This window comes from Garra rufa, chromosome 20 (genome assembly GCF_049309525.1).
Source record: "Garra rufa chromosome 20, GarRuf1.0, whole genome shotgun sequence".
Classification (NCBI taxonomy): Eukaryota; Metazoa; Chordata; class Actinopteri; order Cypriniformes; family Cyprinidae; genus Garra; species Garra rufa.
The window spans coordinates 25,508,664-25,533,135 of NC_133380.1; positions in this window are offsets into that span (position 1 = coordinate 25,508,664).

Sequence of the window (24,472 nt, forward strand, 5' to 3'; positions counted from 1 at the left end):
AAAGGGTCCTGACCAAACGTCAATATGTGACGACTTGAGAGTGAGACTGTGTTGAAAAATCAGATATGGTGAAAAGATCAGATCTGTGAATTAAGACTTGCAGTGTAAACACAGCCTGATCGTCTCCTCTGCTTCAATACCAGTTTCAGCGCTAAATAAACAAGAATAAACATCCGAAAGTATGTTAAAAGAAAGAGTATTACTTACCAAAATCCACATACTGTCTCATGTAATAGCTCATTCGGAAAGACGTCTATAACAGACTGTAAACAATATGTAATGTAACGTCAGCTTTACCTCAGAAAAAGAACATATTCGGTGACCATAAACTCGTTAGTCAGCTAGAAAAAAAGTGAGCTATAGGAGCATTCAGCTAAATATATGTGCCATATAACATATTCATTATATTTGTTTACTATTCTACAATATAAATGAATGAATAAATCTTTTATGACAGCCACCATAAATTGGAGTTTAAAACTTTATTATTATAAAAACGTAATAAGCATAATGTAAGCATTTGTATACAAATCAGTTCATTTTAACCTTCAATATTATATTACTGTAGTACCACCTGACTCTCATGTATATTTTTGCATTAGTTGAGATATTTTTTGTTTCCTTGAGAAAATCTGGCATGTACTGTACCTGATATACATCCAAAATAATCAATATTGCATCAAATCGTAGGCTTGTGAAAGTTTTAGCAGAATGTAGAACAGACAGAGCCTAAACTTGACTGTGTAACAACACCTTTAGATGGTAATTCTCACCTCACGTCAAAATATATGCTTTGAGTGCATTTGTCACAAGGAAAAAAAATGAAATAATGTCACAAAATCATAAAGTTGTCACTTTGTGAGTTCAGAAACAAGGCCACTTGTCAGTAATCTGATGCAGTGTTGATGAGGACTACTGGCAGGGGAGAGTTTTAGAAAGCTTCTCAGTGCATTTTGTCAGCCTCCAGGGTAATTTCTGCAAGGACGAGTAAACTATGGGTCAGTGTTGAACAGAAAGCACTCAGAATGATATCACTACAAACATGAAGATGACTGTAGACGCAGAATACTAATGGCACCATAAAGCCAAGCCCACAGTCATCCAACCACGCCACTTCCTGGCACTCTCACAGAGCCCTTATCTGCTTCAAGAGTGTTTGTGTTCTTGACATTCAGGATGGAAAAACCAACAAAAGTCTTGTTAATATTCCTCTGGATCTCTGGTTTGACATATTGATTGAACAACACCACGGTCAAAACGATAATGAGCAGGCCATAAATTCCAGCATTTTTAAGTAGCTGCATGATGAGGCTAAAACAACGACGTTACGACAACACAGGATTTTAAAAACCATTCAGGATTCTTTTATTCTTTAATAAGCGCCAAGCTTTTTGACACTTGGGAAATGAATATAGTAAGCTAATGTGTAACCAGTAATGACAACCCGCAAACAACAGGCTCATCTATCAAAGAAAAGTCCAGGCTGCTCTTATTGAAGCGGCGCTGCTTTTTGGGGTGTTTTCGATGAAAGAAGGTGCTAATTTTGTTTATAAAAGCAGAGAGAACCAAGGCAGCCAATTTCAGGGGGTGGGCTTCGCTTTTTAAAGGTATGAAAAGCCTAGAGTAAAGCACTCATTTAAGTTCTTGGACCCCATAATCTGTTAGATGAAGTGATCGGCTGCTATTCTTTTTGTTGTTATTTAACATCAAGCTGCTTTGATTTTAGCGCTTTAATTATGGTGGTATGGAGACGTTCAGAGGTCACGATGAGAGAGGAGTTGTGCTGCTAATAAGGTACGGATCCACTCACTGCTGCTGCTGCTGCTGATTTACTCTAAATAAAGGCGTCGTACAACAAACCACATGCAAATTAAGCCAACTGAATCTGTGTGATCTACAAACAAATCCATTCCTCTAGTTGCAGTCAGAAAGTCAGAGCAAAACCATACGCTAATTCCCCATTATGATTTGTTTTGTAGAAAAACAATAAGGATGCTAAGGCCCTTTTTACACTAGTGCATTTTCATTTTAAAACAGGGTTTTAAAATTAAAACAATCCTTGTCTACACTGCCATTTTAAATAAGTTTCAGAAACAATCTCCATCCACACTACACAACCAAAAATGCATGCCACATGACCACTCATAATGAGCATGATGTTATTGTTTATACGTTCATTAAAGATATATGCAGTGAATGTGGGCAGCCACGCTATAATTTTCAAAATTCTCTGTTTTGGCACATTTAAACGAAAACGCATCCCAGAGTTTTTTTTTTTTTTTTAATAAAATGGGGTCTACAGCTTTGTCTCTGTTTCGAGGGTCGAAAACGCTAGAGTAGTGTAAACGACAGGTGTAACCGTAGCAAAAGTTATGTGTTTTTAAACGAAAACACACCTAACAAACCCCCTAATTTGATAAAGAAACTGTCATTATTGTTTTATTAATTAAAAATACTTCCCTGCATTTGGACCCTGACCTCCTAATTGAACCGTGACAGAATGCAGCCAGCACTAATGGGTCCAGCAGGGAGGAATTTTTTTTTTGAGGAGGCGGCGTTCCCCCGCCTGGGGGCAGCGACCACCAGCTCTGTTCCCGACACGGTGGGGATGTCGTTTGAGGCGGCGTCGGCCAAGAGGTTCGAATTCATCTACGCCTGCCTGGCGGCGATGGACACCCGCAGTGCCGAGGCTGTGCGGAAGCGCCCCTGCTTTGCGGAGGGGGTGGAGACCGCTGTTCCTGACGCGGCGGTGACCGCTCTCTCTGTTCCTGACGCGGCGGTGACCGCTCTCTCTGTTCCTGACGCGGCGGTGACCGCTCTCTCTGTTCCGGACGCGGCGGTGATCGCTCTCTCTGTTCCGGACGCGGCGGTGACCGCTCTCTCTGTTCCGGACGCGGCGGTGACCGCTCTCTCTGTTCCTGACGCGGCGGTGACCGCTCTCTCTGTTCCGGACGCGGCGGTGACCGCTCTCTCTGTTCCGGACGCGGCGGTGACCGCTCTCTCTGTTCCGGACGCGGCGGTGACCGCTCTCGCTGTTCCTGATGCGGCGGTGACCGCTCTCGCTGTTCCTGAGGCGGCGGTGACCGCTCTCGCTGTTCCTGAGGCGGCGGTGACCGCTCTCGCTGTTCCTGAGGCGGCGGTGACCGCTCTCGCTGTTCCTGAGGCGGCGGTGACCGCTCACTCTGTGCCTGACGCGGCTGTGAACGCGATCTCTGTTCCGGACGCGGCCATGACCGCTATCTCTGCGCCTGACGCAGAGGCGACTGCACTCTCTGTTCCGGACGCGGAGGCAACCGCGCTCTCTGTTCCTGACGCAGCGGTGACTGCGCTGCACGGGCCTGGCCCGCCGTCCCTCCCCCTGATTTGCCTTCCCCCGTTCCTCCACCCTCCAGACTTGTGGAACGTCTGGGAGCCGTTCCGTGGGGAGGGGGTAGTGTCATGATCTGGGCTGTGGGGCCTCCCTCAGCCACCTGAGGTCGCTGTTTTGACTACACTCCCTTGATTTGTACACCTGTTTGTCATTAGCAATCATTTACCTCTCACCTGGTCACTATTATCTGGGTTGTAAGAACCCTTCTTCCCCACTCATCATCCTGGCTGCATTGTCTTCTGTCAACTCTCTGTCTGCTCTGCGTTCCTGTATCCTGGCCTTGCTTTTGTTATTTAGTATTTGAGTTTATGTTTATGTTCTGCCGTGTGGCTTTTTGTTTGTTTGTTTATTGTTTTATTAATTAAAAATACTTCCCTGCATTTGGACCCTGACCTCCTAATTGAACCGTGACAGAAACAATTAATACGAAAGTAACCCTAAAAAATTCAAATTCTGACATTATTTATTTAGGGATGTCACAATTCCTCAATTCAATTTGAGTAATCGATTTGAAAAAATCCTCGATTGCATTTTGCCCGTGTTGAGTAACCAGCAAAATACCGGAAGTGGTGCATTCATGGACAAGAATCCATGAGCATTATTTGACTGTTAATTTAAAAATTATAATAAAGCGTTATGCTATTGTAAATTCACAAACACTACAATTCACTTAAATTTTGTATACAGTGCAGGTTTAATATGTGTGCTTCAATTACATATGTGCGTCTCAGAGCCACACTGTTCACAGTAAATGCTGCTCCACACAAACTTTTATCACTTATATATGTGGAGGTATCTCAAACTCCATTTCTGTATATTGTTGTAAGTTCGGGTTTATTATAACATTCATCTGGAAACACTTTGTGCGCCATTTCATCAGATTTGTAAGGTAAATTCTTTATAAATTCTTTATAGATTGCGTGGGAAAGTGTGAAAAACAATCTTCAGGCCATTGGCACCCTCTGCAGTCACGTGTTATAAGGCGAAACGTACATTAGCTTTATTGTTTATGGTACATTATGTATTTTAACAGTTTCGTTCAATAAAACTATACAAATACTTGTTTTTGATAGTATATTTGAACTAATTATTATTGGCTGATCGCAATTATATATGTGACCCTGGACCACAAAACCAGTCATAAGTGTCCATTTTTCAAAATTTAGATTTATACATCTTCTGAAAACTAAAATAAATAAATTTTCCATTGATGTATAGTTTGTTAGGATAGGAAAAATATGGCTGAGATACAACTATTTTAAAATCTGGAAACTGAGGGTGCAAATAAATCCAAATATTGGGAAAATTACCTTTAATGTTGTACAAAATAAGTTCTTAGGAATGCATATTACTAATCAAAAATTAAGTTTTTGGTATATTTACAGTAGGAAATTTACAAAATATATTGATGGAACATTATCTTTACCTAATATCCTAATGTTTTTTGCCATAAAAGAAAACAATTTTGACCCACACAATGTATTGTTGGCTATTGCTACAAATATACCCGTGCTACTTATGACTGGTTTGACTTGAAGTAATTTTAAAGGGTATTGTCTACTTAGGTCTATGTTTATTACCACAAAAACAAAATTAATTATAATTATCCGATTACTCTATTAATCGTCAGAATAATGGTCCAATTACCAAAATAATCGTTAGTGACAGCCCTCCATTTATTTTTCCTAACATCTTTTCAAACTTAAAGAAGTTCACCCAAAATTCTGAACACCCTTGAGTTGTTTCAAACTTGTGTGAGTTTCTTTCTTCTGCTGAACATAAAAGAACACAATTTTAAAGACAACACTAGCTTGCACTGTTTTTTTTTCCCCAATGGGGACCCGCAACTATTTGGTTACCAATATTCTTCAAAACCTCTTCTTTTATGTTCAGGAGAACAAAGAAACTCATACAAGTTTCAAAACAACTCAAGAGTGAGTAAATGATAACAAAATTGTTATTTTGGGGTGAAATATATCCTCCTCTCTAATCTCTGTGACCTTCATATATTCTTCATGAAATAAGAAACATACAGGGTTGAGTAAATTATGATAGAATGTTCATTTTTGGACGGACTGTCCCTTTAAGGTATTAAGTACATGAAACAGAATCCATCTTGCGTGATGACTTGGTTTCCTCCAGTCCTGTTTTGCACCTACACGTCCTAAAGCTAGTTATCTAATCAACATTACCATGATCAATGGCAATATTTTCCATTTATGTCTTATTTACCACCTAAGCCTCATTAATAAGACTCAACTTTCTCAACTTTTTTGTGATTTATTTATAATATATTCAAAAAATATAATATTTTATATTTAAATAAACATTAAAAATTTATGTAAACTACATTTAAAAAGTTTGGGGTTTGTAAGAATTATTTTAATGTTTTTAAAGAAGTCTCTTATGCTCACCAAGGGTGCATTTATATGCTAAAATCATAGCAAAAAAAAAAAAAAAAAACAGTAATATTGTGAAATAATATTACAATATAATTGGTTTTCAATTTTCATGTATATTAACATGTAATTTATTCCTGTGATGCAAAGCTGAATTTTAGCATCATTACTCCAGTCTTCAGTATCACATGATCCTTCAGAAATCATTCTAATGTGCTGATTCTTTGCTCAAAAACATTTATTATTATTATTATCAATGTAGAAAACAGTTGTTCTGCTTAAGCTGATTCTTTGATGCATAGAAAGATTAAAATAACATTTATTTGAAACAGAAATCCTTTGTAATGCTATAAATGTTGTAACTCTAAAAACATGTTAACATGTCCTTGCAGAATAAAAGCATTTATTTCTTTAAGAAGAAAAAATGTACTGAAACTTTACCCAAACTTTTGAATGGTAGTGCATTTTTTCTTAACTTTTCTTAATTACTTTAAAAAGTTATTAATTTTTTATAGTTCGTAACTGAACACTAAGAATGCAAAATGAAAGTTCCCTTCAGTTGAGAATCACTGTTATATAATAGGATGTATAGTCTGCGAGGTTGTGTGAAGCCAAGTACATATTGCTATTGCTCTATTTTGAGGGCTGAATCTGTGTTGCTTGGTGACTGGGAATAAATATGGCCTCAAAATTCCTACCCTGAAATACAGCCAGGATATGATTGCTGTACCTTGCAGGCATTTGGCCTTTTATAAGAGGTCAGGATTTTTGCCAGTAGTGTTAACTGTGGAGTCAATAGAGAAACACAGCTTTTTGGAGGTGCTGCTTGTGTGAATGACCGTGGCTTTGGATTCTGGGCAGGAAAGCAGTTCTATTGACTTTCAGGCCACTGGCTTAACAGAGGCCCCAAAAGAGAGGTTTGTTTAGCTACAGACGACCAGGATGTACCGTAATGATACTTTTAATTCTGCAGCTCAATAAAATGCTAAACTGAAGCTTTCTGACAAAAGCAAGAAAACCCAGGAGTAAAGGAGTACAGAGTCAAAAACAGACAGAAAGAGAACCAGTGAGAAAAATGAAAATAAAAGAGAGGGCAAAAGAGAACCAGAACTAAAAATGAGCTATGACAATGCATAAAAACAGTTGCTGTCTACGTTTTATTTATTTATTATTATTTCAATTTATAATTGAATAATTATCAAATGAAAAAAAAAAACAGTCAGTGCATATTTTTAATCAAATTTTGTACACAAATGTTCTAGGGTCAACATAACAGCATTTGCAACTAAAAATAAAATAAAATAAAATAAAATAAAATAAAATAAAATAAAATAAAATAGAATAAAATATAGAATAGAATAAATAAAATTAAATAGGTCATACAGTGAATGTCCAATATTGTTTCTGGACCCCATTCACTTTCATTACATGAACAAAAATTTAAAATAGTCTTAAAATATCTTCTTTTAGGTTTCACAAATAAAGTAAAGTCATATGGGCACATGGGCATGAGGCTTTATAAATTTCATTTTTCGGTTAACTTTAAATGAAGTAATTGGTTCATTTTGATGTCATTTTGAGAAATTATGTAATAATCAAAGTCACATACTGGCAATAGAAGGTCAAGTCAGCATTGTGGGATACCAAATATAATGCACATTTTGCTAAGTGTAAAATAAAATTCAACTACTATCCACAGTACATACTTCAGAAATAGTATGAAAGCTGCTATTCTTAACATAGCCTCTGAGAAAAACGATACTGACACTAGCAGTACAGGAGAAAGTTAGACAAAAGAGAATGAAAAGGCAAGTAAAACAATGAACGAGAACACATGTAGGCTGCAGCTGGAGGATCACAGATTAATGCTTGCTACTTTGGCTTTTTGCTTAGGAAAGGAGGTTAGAAAGTAAACAATTAAAATAATTACATTTCCTGCTCTGAGCTCATTCCTTAACTGGACTGATAACTCTGTGCTCTTAGTCGAAGCCCATTAGTGCTCATTATACAAAAAGGACGCAAAAAAGCTAAGCTACATGATAATATTCTTCATTACCTATTCCTGCACCCTTACTTGCTTTATATTACAGAGAAATTAGGTCTGAACATTCATCATAAAATAGAGAGTTTATACACCAGAGGTACTATTATGTGGACACTTGTGTGTGTTTGCTGAGCATTTAATTTTGAAACCAATAAGTGTTTCTTTTCTCTAAAACTTTCCATTCCTCTGTGAAGGCTTTCTACAAAATATTGAAACGTGAATTCGGTCTCATTCAGGTGCATGAGCATCAGTGCAGTGATGAATGATGAGGTCTGGTTCATTGTTTCCATTTATCTTAAGGTATTCTCTAGAGTTCAGGTCTGGACTTTGAGTAGATCAGTCAAGTTTTTCCACACTTGACTCAGTAAAGCATCACTTTAAGGACTTTAAGGGCGTATTGGCATGCTGATAAAGATAAATGCCTTCCTCAAACCACTGAAAGGAAACAGTTTTCTAGCATAATTTTTTTAAAAGGCTTAGCCAAACATGGCTAATGAGAAGGGAGTGTCCACATACTTTTGACTATACTTAAGGGCCTATGATTTCCGCGATGCAGAAAACACGGACGGAATCATATAATCCAGTCATAAAAATGACCTGTATAACACAGAATGTCATGGAATTTGCCCAATTTGGGATGAATAAATAAAAAATAGGTGAGCACACTTGAATCAAAATGTGATATGGACTAATGTCTGTGAATATTAAACCGCAAAAAATACTATTTAAACACGAACCTGCATGTTCTGCGTGAATGAATGGTGCAGACGTAAACTTAAAGGAGCAGTTCACTTCTAAAACAAAAATGTACAGATAATTTACTCACCCCCTTGTCTTCCAAGATGTTCATGTCTTTCTTTCTTCAGTCATATAGAAATTGTCTTTTTTTAAAGAAAACATTTCAGGATTTCTCATATAGAGGACTTCTATGGTGCCTGTGAGTTTGAATGTCCAAAATGCAGTTTAAATGCAGCTTCAAATGGCTCTAAATGATCCCAGCCAAGGAAGAAGGGTCTTATCTAGTGAAACGATCGGTTATTTTCTAAAAAAAAATTGACAAGTTATATACTTCTTAACCTCAAATGTTCATCTTGTCTAGCTCTGCATGAACTCTGTGCATTTTCTGAACATTTTCTGCAAAAGTACCGACCCAGTGTTTAGAAAGTGAACACGCATAAATTGTACTTTTTTTTTAAATAAATTAACCGATCATTTTGTTAGATAAGACCCTTCTTCCTTGGCTGGGATCGTTTAGAGCCATTTGAAGCTGCATTTAAACTGCTTTTTGTAAGTTCAAACTCACAGGCACCATAGAAGTCCACTATATGGAGAACATTCCTGATTTTCCTTGATTTTTCCTCAAAAACTATTTCTTTATGACTGAAGAAAGAAAGACATGAACATCTTGGATGACAAGGGGGTGAGTAAATAATCTGTAAATTTTTGTTCTAGAAGTGAACTTCTCCTTTAAAGGTCTTCACAGCAATAAAATATTAACTTGAAGAAATTGTGACTTGAATATACTACATAATGTAACGATAGTACTAGTATTTCTGACAAAAAGAGAGAAATAAATAAAATAATAATGATTTAATTCTTTATAAAATCAATTAATTATACATGCTTTTGATTATTCAAATTTAATGAAACCATTAAAATGGAGTCCAGTAAATTAATGGAAAACACAGACTTGGGTTAAAATATAACTGAATTTGATCCAAAAATAAAATGCATTTTTATAGGGCCTTAAAATGTAACTTTTGTTAAACTTTTAATAATTTGTTGTTAAATTGTGTAACTTTATGATTCAATTAATCGGACATACCTTTTGATTAATGTTTTTTTTTTTTTTTTTTTTTAATTTAACCATTAAAACAGAGAAAAATTAAAACAGAGAAAACAGAATTTGGAAAAAAAATAAAATGGAATTTGGGACAAAAATAAAACAGATTTTATAGGGCCCTGTATATTGTCTTGCATTTTAACCAGTTATCTATACATCATGTTCCTTTTGTGTCAACACAAACCAGACACATGAGAAATCAAAATTCCCATTTTTTTTTTTTATTAATTGAGAAAATTCTCATGTAATGAGTTTTTTTTTTCAATATACAATAAAATTAAATCATATTATAAATATATCACGTATAATTATATAAAATAATACAATTAGCATATCATACAATATGATTGACTTTAATTAAAACTCACATATATGCGGAATGTAATATTCCTATTAATTTGAAACAACTTTTCAAGTATCCCTGGAATCTATCAGAGACAAGATATACAGCAACAATTTCAATTTTGTAAGTATAGACTTCATGGAATGCATCTTACACCTGCATTTGTACTTTCTACTTAATAATAAACGTGTTTATTATTGTGTCAAAAAGAGACATGTGATGAGAAATCAAATTCTCTTCAATTTTAAGACAATTTAAATATATCACATATAATTTTCTTTTTTTTAAGTTACATTTTTGTGCATTTATGCCTTTTATTAGATAGGACAGTAGAGAGCAGACAGGAAAGTATTGGGTGGTGAGGGGGGTCGGCAAAGGATCTCGAGACGAGAATTGAACTCGTGATGCTACAAGAACAGTTGTGCTATATATTGGCGCCCTAACCTAGCTATCAGCACTGACATAATTATATAATTAATATTAGGTAACATAACCACAGTCAATTACAAACACCATACTGTGACTGAAACGGTTGCACCTGCAACCAAAAATATTAATTTGTAAGTGATATTTTTGCTGAGATTGCCACTGTTATGACTTTTTTCCTGACTGTTTTGCGATCACATCTTTTGTTATGTTGACTTAATAAAGTCGATGCAGCTCAAAGTTTTAGTGGAAAAACAGTCCTGATCTCTGCTGAACAGCAGCATTGATGATACAACTGCTAAAAGCAGCTCCGGTTATGACAGCATGAGAGAAATCAAACATGATGGAGATGTGTGAGGTAAAAGTGCAGAAAATAAGTGTTTATTTTGTGCACAGCTTGAACAATAAACAACAGGTAAAGCTGTCGGCTGACTTCTTGTTATCAAGATCTTTAGTCTATATGCTGTGTTCTGTTAATGTGTGAACTTCATATTATTTGGAGTGCACTTGCTGTCTAATAATCGCAATAAGCTTTGTGCTTTGTTACCTTTTAATAAACAGAGTATCAGCTTTATTATTCTGCCAAATTCATAACGAAATTCAAACAATAAATACCGTTTTGGTGCTCCTTAATGCAGCATAAGCGATCACTTTAGCACCTCAGTTCAAGCGGCATTTAAAACTAACATATCTTTCTCTCTACTACTATAATTTAAAATAAACATGAATGGACATACGATAACCGATACAACAGAGTGAAATGCCTAATGTAATCGCTCATTCATTGTTTCAAACTGCGGAAAACGTGTAAAGCTTGTAAACAATGTCACATAGCAATACATTTGCCTCAGAATAACGAGAAACATTTTAATAAATGTATGTGCTATATATTCAGTGGCGTGCACAGACCTACAGAGGTGGCAGGGGCGAAATGCCGTTACAAGGGCACAATTAAAAAAATTAAATAAAACACATTTATTCTGTGGCATCTAAAAAAATTATTTGGCACCTAACTTTGTTCGTTTCTTTTTTGTCTGGAGCTCTGTATCATACATTTACAAACATAAAATTATATTTTAAAATTGTATGTTCAATAATTGGCCATTTCTTTACGTCAGAAATGCTGCAACCACTGTCATTTCTTGAATATGTGGACATCAAAATGTGTAAAAACTCAGAGTGAGGGTTTAAACTTTTATTTTGAAATAGCAATGAACAGTTAGCATATTGAGAAAAATATTATGTATTCTCTTGTGTTTGTGTAGGTTTCTAAATGGTTTACCTAACAAATCTGATGAAGTGGCACATGTTGCGTTCCCAGATGAACTGTATAATAAACCAATACAATATGCAGAGATGGAGTTTGAGAAGCTTCACACATGTAAATGATCAGGTTGCATTCAGTAGTGTTTGTGAATTCACAATAGCATTATTCTGTATTATGATGTTTAAGTGGATTTAATATATCGTGCAGCCTTGGAGAGCGGCCTAATAATGCGTTTTATATATTCTCGTCTATGAAATAATATACCGCCACAGTTGAATCGAGGAATCGTGACAGCCCTGCTTGACACTTTTTTTAGGTCAATGTACAATGAAAATAGTTTGTAAGTTTAAGAAACATCCTCCTCAATCCAAAAAGACCATATAATATATTGGTAACACTTTACAATATATTAAACTCCATATAATGACTCGTTTTTAATTTATACAAACGTTTTAGCGTCAGACAGATGGCTACATTTTTGAGCAGAAGAACCAATGACTGCACATATTTGTTGTTTCCTAATAAATAACCAGAAATTTGCATAAAGTTCCTGACTATATGTAGCTCCTGCCACTCTGTACATGTGTGTCCTTCTGAAGGATCCAAAAGTTTGGTAAAAGTGGCTGAAGTTTATTTATAACAAGGTTCCTGATCAGTTCAAGACAAATTTACTAGTTCAACACATTTCATCCCAAAACCGGTCACAATTTAATTCAGACTTTAGAGACTGTGTCTGTTCCCCGAGCAAAAAAATACAAAAAACGCCTGAATCAAATCAAGACTAACAATTTAATTGATGTTCAACAAATAAAAAATATATATAATACAGAGAAACAATTGATAAAGCTTGGCTTATTGAATATCAGGTCCCTTTCTACGAAAGCACTTTTTGTAAATGATATGATCACTGATCATAACCTAGATGTGCTCTGTTTGACAGAAACCTGGCTAAAACCAGACGATTACATTATTTTAAACGAGTCCACCCCCCAAGATTACTGTTATAAACATGAACCGCGTCTAAAAGGTAAAGGAGGAGGTGTTTCTACTATTTATAGCAGTATTTTCAATGTCTCTCAGAGAACGGGCTTCAATTATAACTCGTTTGAAGTTATGGTGCTTCATATAGCATTATCCAGAGAAACAAGTACTAATGATAAATCCCCTGTGATGTTTGTGCTAGCTACTGTATACAGGCCACCAGGGCACCATACAGACTTTATTAAAGAATTTGCTGATTTTCTATCCGAATTAGTGCTGGCCGCAGATAAAGTCTTAATAGTGGGTGATTTTAACATCCATGCTGATAATGAAAAAGATGCATTAGGAACAGCATTTATAGATATTTTGAACTCTATTGGGGTTAGACAACACGTGTCAGGTCCTACTCATTGCCGAAATCATACTCTAGATTTAATACTGTCACATGGAATTGATGTTAATGGCGTTGAAATTCTGCAGCAAAGCGATGATATCTCAGATCATTATCTAGTCTCTTGTATAATCCAGATAGCTAAAACTGTTAATTCAATTCCTTGCTACAAATACGGTAGAACCATCACTTCTACTACAAAAGACTGCTTTGTAAGTAATCTTCCTGACTTATCTGAATTCCTCAGCATATCCAATAGCTCAGAAAAACTTGATGATGTAATAGAAACTATGGACTCTCTCTTTTCTAGCACTTTAGATACAGTTGCTCCAGTGCGCCTAAAAAAGATTAAGAAAAACAGTGTAACACCGTGGTATAACGATCATACCCGCGCCCTAAAGAGAAAAGCACGAAAAATGGAACGCAGCTGGAGGAAAACAAAACTAGAGGTTTTTCGTACTGCTTGGCGTGAATGCAATTTATCTTATAGGAAAGCATTAAAAACTGCCAGATCGGATTACTTTTCGTCTCTCTTAGAAGAAAACAAACATAACCCTAGGTATTTGTTCAATACTGTGGTTAAATTAACTAAAAATATAGCAGCAACAGGTTTAGACATTTCCCAAAAGCACAGCAGTAATGACTTTATGACGTACTTTACCTCCAAGATAGACACTATTAGAGATAAAATTGTAACCATACAGCCGCCCGCTACAGTATCGCATCAGATAGTGCATTGTAGATCTCCTGAGGAACAATTCCATTCATTCTCTATTATAGGAGAGGAGGAATTGTATAAACTTGTTAAATCATCTAAACCCACAACATGTATGTTAGACCCTATTCCATCTAAGCTACTAAAGGAGGTACTTCCAGAAGTCATAGATCCTCTTCTGAATATTATTAATTCGTCACTATCATTAGGATATGTCCCCAAAACCTTCAAAATAGCTGTTATTAAGCCACTCATTAAAAAACCACACCTTGACCCCAATGAACTAATTAACTACAGACCAATTTCGAATCTCCCTTTTCTGTCAAAGATACTAGAAAAGGTAGTATCCTCACAATTATGCTCCTTCTTAGAGAAAAATGGTATCTGTGAGGATTTCCAGTCAGGTTTTAGACCATATCATAGTACTGAGACTGCTCTAATTAGAGTAACAAATGACCTGCTATTGTCAAGCGATCGTGGTTGCATCTCTCTATTAGTGCTACTGGATCTTAGTGCTGCATTTGATACTATTGACCACAACATTCTTTTAAATAGACTTGAAAATTATGTAGGCATTAGTGGTAGTGCACTGGCATGGTTCAAATCGTACTTATCTGACCGTCATCAGTTTGTGGCAATAAATGAAGAGGTATCATTTAGATCGCAAGTGCAGTATGGAGTACCTCAAGGCTCAGTGCTAGGGCCATTACTTTTTACACTTTACATGTTACCCTTGGGAGATATCATCAGGAAACATGGTGTTAGCTTTCATTGTTACGCTGATGATACTCAGCTCTATATTTCTTCGCAGCCCGGCAAAACATATCCATTCGAAAAACTAACAGAATGCATAGCTGATATTAAAAACTGGATGGCGAATAACTTCTTACTGTTAAATTCTGAAAAAACAGAGGTACTAATTATTGGACCTAAAACCTCCACAAGTAATTACCTAAAACACAGTCTAATACTAGATGGCTGCTCTGTAAATTCGTCATCATCAGTTAGGAACCTAGGCGTCCTATTCGATAGCAATCTCTCCTTTGAAAGCCACATTTCTAGCATCTGCAAAACCGCATTTTTCCATCTTAAAAATATATCGAAATTACGACCTATGCTATCAATGTCAAATGCTGAAACATTAATTCATGCGTTCATGACCTCAAGGATAGATTATTGTAATGCTTTATTGGGTGGTTGTTCTGCACGCTTAATAAACAAACTCCAGCTGGTCCAAAATGCAGCAGCTAGAGTTCTTACTAGAACCAGAAAGTATGAGCATATTAGCCCGGTTCTGTCAGCACTGCATTGGCTCCCTATAAAACATCGTATAGATTTTAAAATCTTGCTAATTACTTATAAAGCCCTCAATGGTTTAGCTCCTCAGTACTTGAACGAGCTCCTATCGTATTATAGTCCTTCACGTCCGCTGCGTTCTCAAAATTCTGGCAATTTGATAATACCTAGAATATCAAAATCAACTGCGGGCGGCAGATCATTTTCTTATCTAGCGCCTAAACTCTGGAACAATCTACCTAACACTGTTCGGGAGGCAGACACACTCTGTCAGTTTAAATCTAGATTAAAGACACATCTCTTTAACCTGGCTTACACATAAAATCATTAACACATTTCTATAATTCAAATCCGTTAAAGGATTGTTAGGCTGCATTAATTAGGTCAACCGGAACCGAAAACACCTCCCATAACACCTGATGCACTCGTTGCATCGTAAAAAGAATGGCATCTACGCTAATATTAGTCTGTTTCATTCTTATTCCGAGGTCACCGTAGCCTCCAGACCCAGCCTGTATCCAGATCAGATGGTCACTCCAGTCCCCCGGATCCAGTCCGTACCCAGCTTAGATCATGGATCACCACCTAGAGATGACTTTAATAGCCGTGGATGTCAACCAGATGAGCTCCAAGGCGGATCATCAATAAAGACCTCGCCAACCTTGACGGCCATCGGCGCTACACCACAGGATCCTGATGAGTTCTCTACAATCAGACATTGGTACAAACTGTTGTTTGGTCTGGCCAGAGGAGAACTGGTCCCCCGACTGAGCCTGGTTTCTCCCAAGGTTTTTTTCTCCATCTCTGTCACCTGTGGAGTTTTGGTTCCTTGCCGCTGTCGCCTCTGGCTTGCTTAGTTGGGGACATTTTCCAGCGATATCGTATACTATTTGAACTGAACTGACGATGATATCACTGAATTCATTGATGAACTGCCTTTAACTGAAAATTGATTGTTACAATAATGCGTTACTTACACACTATTGTGCTGTTTAAATACTGTGCAGTTGCTTTGACACAATCTGTATTGTAAAAGGCGCTATATAAATAAAGGTGACTTGACTTGACTTTACAAAGAAGATGTAAACAATCAGAAAACCCACAGATCTACAGCACCTTGCGAAAGTATTCATACCCCTTAATTTTTTTTTTTTCACATTTTGTTATGTTGCTGCTATAAGTTAAACTGCTTTAAATTACTATTTTTACTACATTCACCATAATGGAAAGAAGCCTGAAACAACCAGGACTCTCCCTAGAGCAGCCTCCTGGCCAAACTGAGCAATTCATGGAGAAGGGCCTTGGCTAGAGTGGTGACCAAGAACCTGATGGTCACTCTAGTTGAGCTCCATAATTATATGTGGAGATAGGAGAAACCTACAGAGGAACAAACATCACTGCAACACTCCAGCGATCCAGCCTTTATGGCGGTGTGGCAAGACTCAATCCTCTCCTCAGAGCCTGGGATTGAACCCAATCAAATATTTCTGGAGAAACCTGAAAATATGCATCTGCCCCATCTAACCTGACAGAGTTTGAGAGGTAAAGAGGTGAGGAGAAGAATGGCAGATAATTGTCAAATGCTGATGTGCAAAGCTTGCTGCACCATACCAAAAAGACTTGAGGCTGTAAAGGTGCTGCCGCTAAGTACTGAGTTAAGGGTATGAATACTTATGCAATGTATTATTATTATTTTTTTTTTAATAAATTTACGAAATTGCGACAATTCTGTTTGTGCTTTGTCATTACAGTGTATAAAGTGTAGTTTGAAAAGAAAAAAGTAATTTAAAGCAGTTTAACATAAAAATGAAGGGGTATGAATACTTTTGCAAGGCACTGCAAATCATGCTTGTTTAACGTTATAAGAAGACTCATTAGAAATGCATTATATGACTCTCTGTAAAGTTATATTTAGAAATGAAATACTCATTAAAAACTAATAGAAACATGGTGATGATGAAATTATAGTGGCGTTTAAGACCCGAGGTGTCGTAGGACTGGCTGTGTGACGTCTGTAGTGGTGTAGCGGCTAAAGACGAGAAGTAACCTTGACAGTGGTCCAATGAAAAAATCTACGAGCCATGTATACGTGCACACAGCAACATATTACTCTTGAGCCTAGATGCGTTTAATCTAGTGTAGTGGCCGGTCCTGCTTTTAAGAGCCGGTCTGCTTGACGGAATGCAGGGATTCAAGGCAAAAAGGTCAAGATTTCTCAATGTCCCTTCAATACGGTCACATGTCCAACAGCTTACAAACACACAGACACACACAGCAGGAGGGGGAGGAGGGGTCTGAGGCTGGAGGACAACACTCTGATACAACAGTGGACGCTGCGTTCGGCCGTCACTGTCCTTTTGGCAGCAAAGACCAGCATCAATGTCAACATCCTAGAAGAGCAGATAAATCACACACTCAAGCACTACATGCACCAATGCTCCCACAAATACTAGAAACAAATATGAATAAATCCCAAGCCAATAAATTAAAGACTGATAAATAGATAGATTATTTTAAATAATTGTGTTTATATATGGGCCATTTTACAGAATTAGTCCAAAGTCAGAGGTGAACACGTCTTGAAAAAAAATTATTTTTTCACAAATTTTGCATATATGGAAATTGTATAATATCCAATATGATCCAATTCTCACATTGTATTTTCAGAAAGTTTTGAAATATTTGTATTTCCAAATATGTCACTACCGAAACACAGTAATATACAGTATAATTTAATAAGAAGGGTTATATTGACCAATTAAGATTTTGCTTACATCTTCCTTGTAAATATGTATTTTTTTATTTTATTAAAGTTGTCATAGGTAAATCAATAACAATTACAATTTTAATATTTCAAGTGTAATTTATGAGAATTTTTTGTATTTTGAATCCAATTTTTCTCTGTAAAAGGCAAAAAGTTAATCATACTGGTTTCAAACTTAAGGATTCATTAGTTTGAATATACATTGTACCGAAAACTATCATAACATCTTAGTTGATAATTTAGTATACTTTATTCTTGACAAAATCCCATGTTTCGGTCATGACAGCACATTTTCGGTAGTGACAGTAATGTTTTGGTAGCGACCACATCAGAATTTTAACCCACATACTAAAATACTACAAATTTGCATAACTGTACTAACATTTTGTTTATTTCCCACAAATAAAAGGATAATGTGTTCCCTTTTGTCACTACCGAAACAATAATGACATGTTTCGGTCACGACTGTTGCTGTAGTGACAATTTTATAGGATAACACCCCCCAAAAAAATAAAAAAATTGTCACTACTGAAAATTAACCAAATGTTTGGGTCATGACAGTTTAGGTAGTGACAATTTTACAAGATAATACAAAAAACAAAGATGGCGCTACCGAAACTTCACCTAATGTTTCAGTCGTGACTGTTTTGGTAGTAACAATTTTATGGAATAACGCCAAAAAAACAAAGATGTCACTACCGAAACCGTTGTGACTGTTTTGGTAGTGACAATTTCTGCACATTGTTAGCTAGCACAGTTCTGAACAGTTGTATGCATATACAAACTAAATGTCAGAGAATAACTCCCACAAAAGTGTGTTTAATTATAGAAAAATGGTGAAATTCCTTATTACTGTAGTTACACACAGATTTTTAGACTTTTGAACACATTTACCGCAAAATGATCTATGGCCTATCTACTCACCATGTAGATATGAGAGATAGGGACACATAAATGTTTCCTGATCAGAAATGTAGTGGTGTAGTTAAAATCAGTCTCAGCTAATAAACTAAAACACACACACACACACACACACACACACACACACACACACACACACACACACACACACACACACACACACACACACACACACACACACATATATATAAGGCCATGTGTGACAAAGTTAGAACACCTTATGAGTCAACTGCCTGTAGATCCACTTTTAGCAGCAATAACTTGAAGCATTCATTTTCTTTACTTTATCAGTCTCTCACATCGTTCTGGAGAACTTCTTTTCAACGTTGCTTATTAAGGTTTGTGGGCATTTGCTTATGCACAGCTCTCACCACAGCATTTGAGTCAGGATGAGCTCTGGACTTTGACTGGGCTATTGCATGACCTTGATTCTTTTCTTTTCAGTCATTCTGTACTAGATTTGCTGGTGTGTTTAAGATCATTGTCCTGTTGCATGACCCAATTTTGGACCAACTTTAGCTGTCAGACAAATGCCTACACATTTGACTCTAGAATACTTTGATATACAGAGGAGTTCATGGCCGACTTAATGACTGTGAGGTGCCCAGGTCAACAAAGCCCAAAATCATCAGCCCTCCACAGTGTGACTTTTGGAATGAGGTGTTTGTGTTGATATGCTCTTTAGGTGCATTGGCCAAACATCCCCACTGTGGTCTAGCCTGTTCAAAGAATATTAGTTTAGAAGACTTATGTTTTGTTCAGATGCAACTTTGCAGACCTAAACTGTGTAGATAGAAGAGGCTTTCTTTTGCGAAGCCTTCTAAACATGCTATTTTTGTCCCATATTTTTCTAATGGTATTGTCATGAAGTTTATCATTTAACATGTTAACTGAGGCCTGTAGAGTCTGAGGTGTAGTTCTTGGGTTGTCTGCCATTTCTCTGAGCATTACACAGTGTGATCTTGGGGTGAATTTTCTGGGACGTCCACTCCTGGAAGGAGAGGTGTCAGTTTTAAATATCTTCCACTTGTGAATAAACTTCAAATGGTTGGAAATTGGATATTACTCTTCTCAGATTGATGGCAGCAACAAATGCTTCTCTAAGATGATTGCAAAATAAAATAAAATGCAAAAATTACTTTAATAACATTTTCAACATTTTCACAAGTTGAAATTTAGGGGTTAGGGTTCGGGACAGCCACCTCCCAATTGAAAGTACCCACTAAATAATGATTTTATATATATTAAGCTTACTAATAATTTAAATATTATTGTGGGACAATATTTAGGAGGATCTTAGTAAACATCTAAGATTTGAATTTGGGTTGTGGGACAGCAGTTTGGACCAATACTGTAGCATGGCTCATATACACACACACGCACACACACATATTGGCAATTTGAATACATTTTCTCTTGAAGATGTGAAAATATGTACTTGTACCAAGCAAAATACAGATAAATTACATGTAGAAAATTGGATGTGATTGAGTTACGTAAGGTCCTATAGCATTTCCACCGTTAGTGTGGACAAGTAAATTACTTTTCTGGTTAATGCAGCAGATATTCTAATCTACGCTTTTACATTACATAGTGTAAACTATTACTTTAAACATTATAACCCGAGCAAACAGATTTTTTTATTCATAAGAAAACTACAGTGAAATTACGTATTCAGAGGACGTTCTAGTCAGTGCTTAAGCAGTCATGTAGGCTTGCTAGAAATTGCATGTTTCTGCGTAACAGTGAAGGAGAAATTATGTTTTCAATAAATCTTTCTTCAGATCTCCACACCGCTGCTGAAATGTCAGTACAGATGGATATAATTAATAATTTAGGCAGGAGCTGAATAATCACTTTAGCAAAATATTTCCACTCGTTTTCCCTCCCAGGAACCAAAACTGTTCTTTTTCATCTCACTTGATAAATACAGTAATTAGCTGTGTTTGCCAAGTCAACCATCACTTTTCCTACTGCTCACACTTTTACGTAGGCATTGGGATTTGAACAAACCCCTAACCCTAAAACTCCAGCATGCAGCTCATGATAGCTCAAATCATGCTCTGCGTGCCTTTGTTGAGAAGAGCCGTGCTATTAATTCTCAAAGTGAAAGGAAAATTGAAACAGTATAAATGCAGCCCACAACACTGGTTTCAAATGAAGATCCTCAAACGCGGCTTTTCGGTTCGGTTTTCTCACTGCTGCCAAATGCCATTGCCAAATGTCATCAGAGTAATGTTACATAATTCAGTCAGAGCTCAGTGGGGCACTTCTCTCACCTCATTCAATCCTCCTGATGGTGAACTTAGTAATGCGCTAATTGCTATGTTTCATGCCAGGAGTAACGGAGGAGGATGGCGTGTGTGTGTGTGTCTACACTAATGCGCTTGTAATGTTCTTGAGCCTATGGAGGGATAGTAAATGAAACTCAATGAAAAATCCAAATAGCACCGCCGCTATAATGAGACACGACACCAATTACAGTGCACAAAGATGTAAATTCCCTCCATCCTTGGAGAGCACTAGATTCCCCACAGGCAATCGAGGAGTTTATCCAGCCTGTCTGCAACTTGTAATGAGCTCCAGCTGGCCTCCATGTCATCCTCGTGGTGGAGGACCCAAAAATCTGTCAGCAAATAGATGGCGGTCATCTCATTTAAAGCGTTTACTGAAAGAAACAATTACATTAGTGTCCCTAAAGGAGACGCTTTCACAAAAATAAAGAGAGCTCAAGGTTTATATAAGGCTAAATGTACAAGACCTTTTAATTAGATTTCTCTCCGGTGATTTCTAGGAAACTTTAACAAAATAATGGACTTAAGTATAAAAAATAAATAAATAACAGTAAATACAAGCCATCAATAGCAACAAAAATCATCATCATCATCTGTTTATATGCACTTGATCTAATAATGGTTTTACCACCAGAAAATAAATAAATAGTTTATATAATAATAATAATAAAAATAATAATCATTGTTATTCTTTTTTATTACTCTATCGATTTTCAATTATATTTGAAGTTAAAAAAATAATAATAATGATTTGATTATTAATATTTTATTATTTACTTTAAAATTTAATATTTATTTTATTACTCTGCATGAATTATCAATTAAAACTACTATTAATAATAATAATTTAATTAATTTTATTATTTATTGTTCTGTATCAGTTATCAATTATATTATATGTATACAGTAAACATTAATATTATTAATAATTATATTATCTTTTTTATTCTGTATCAATTATCAATTATATTATATGTATACAGTAAACATCAATATAATAATAATAATAATAATAATAATAATAATAATAATAATTATTATTATTATTATTATTATTATTATTATTATTATTAATAATAATAATATTATTGTATTTTATTATGTATGTATTATTTGGTATCAATAATCAATTATAAATATACGGTAAACATCAATAATACAATTATATTATTATTATTATTATTATTTAGTATCAATTATATTTGAAGTATTCAGTAAACATTAATAATTATTAATAATAATACATAATAATAATAATAATTATTATTATTGTTATTCATTTTATTTATTATTCTGTATCAATTATCAAGTGTATTTGAAGTATACAGTAAACATCAATAATTGTTAATAATAATTGTATTATTTATTTTACAAATTATTGATTTTATTAGTCTGTATGAATGATCAATAATAATAATTAATGATAATAATAATTAGTATTATATGTATCAATTATATGTATCAATTATCAGTTATATTATATGTGTACAGTAAACATCAATTATAATAATGATTTATTATTATCATCATCCTTTTTTTACTCTGTATCAATTATCAATTATATATATATATATATATATATATATATATATATATATATATATATATATATATATATATATATATATATATTTATATATATATTATTATTATTATTATTATTATTAACAATTTATTTTATTTATACAACTTTCCCAATATTTAGATTTTCTTCTCACCCTCAGATTCCAGATTTTCAACTAGTTGTATCTCTGCCAAATATTGTCCTAACAAACCATACATTGATGGAAAGCTTTCAGATAATGTACAAATCTCAATTCCTAAAAAAAAAAAAAAAAAAAAAAATACCCTTAAGACTGGTTTTGTGGTACAGAGTCACATTTATTTTATTCATTACTCTGTATTAATTATCAATTATATTTGAAGTTCACAGTAAACATCCATAATAATAATAAAAGTCATCATCATCGATGTGGTATTTCACCCAAAACAATATAAAGTCAAATTTATAGTGATCTTTTTAGCCTCATAAAAGAAAATATGAAGTGGGAAGTCCCATAAGACTCACTCAGAAACTACAGCTTTATGAATGTCACAACTAAACCTGTCAACCTTTTTGTACCCAGTGCACTCCATTTACCCACCAAAGTACCTGCACAACTGGCCCCCTGTGGACCATGGGAAAGAGCAGCCAAAGCATAACACAAAAGCAAGAAATGTCTCAGTTCTGGGAAGAAATCAATTGTGATGACCACGTTAAATATCCCACGTGTGCTTTCTATACTTACTCCTAAGCCACAAGTCTAAAAAGCGCTTGAAAGAGCAATAGTCAAAGTACACGAGATCACACGTATTCCTGCACACATCCATGACGCCTAACGGGCGTCATCCGTGATCATTTGTTTTCGTCTTACTTGTATTTACCAGCGGTCATGCCGATAAGAGCTCTATAACATGTGCTGTGTGGGCAGGCACAGCAAAAAGGAATATGAGCTATTAAATGTTTCAGTGACTGGCCACAACCTGTCCAACAGACTGGCAGCCACTCACTATTAGTCAGCCATGGTGAGTGGGCAGGACACTTTCATACCACTATGAGAGAAAGAGAGACCGGAAAGATGACATTCACACTCCAGTCTTGTCTCTAAGAAACACATTCGCCTACTATGTCCCTCACAGATCTTCTGCTGAGGTCTTCTTAAAGCTTGGAAAGAGATTTGTGTGAGTTAAAGCGATAGTTCAGCTGAAAATGAAAATTCTGTCATTGATTACTCACCCTCAAGTTGTTCCAAACCTGTATGAGTTTCTTTCTTTTTTTGAACATAAAAGAAGATATTTTGAAGATTGCTGGTGACCAAACAGGTTGTGGTAGCCTTTAACTTCCATAGTAGTTGGTTTTTTTTATCCAAAGTTGCAAACTTAAAGGGATAGTTTATCTAAAAATGAAAACTCTGTCATTAATTACTTACCATTATGTTGTTCTGAACCCGTAAGACCTTCAAGATATTTTTAATGAAGTCTAAGAGCTTTCTGACCTTTTATAGACAGCAACTTAACACATTCAGGGCTCAGAAACATAGTAAGGACATCATTAAAATAGTCTATGTGACATCAGTGGTTCAACTGTAATGTTATAAAGCTACAAGAATGCTAATGTTATAAAGCTACAAGAATACTTTTTGTGCGCAAAGAATACAAAAATAATAACTTTATTCAACAATTTATTCTCTTCCATGTCAGTCTTCGATGCATGTTCACAAGAGTACCACGATGTACGCATGTGGTGCTGTTGAAGCATGGGCCCATCGTTCTGACGTAAAACGTCCATCTCTTTTAGCTCATTATGTATATTATGGTTTGAATAAATAAGGCTGGGCAAAAAAATGCAAGTCATCCTCTCTGTCAAAATCTTCAGACA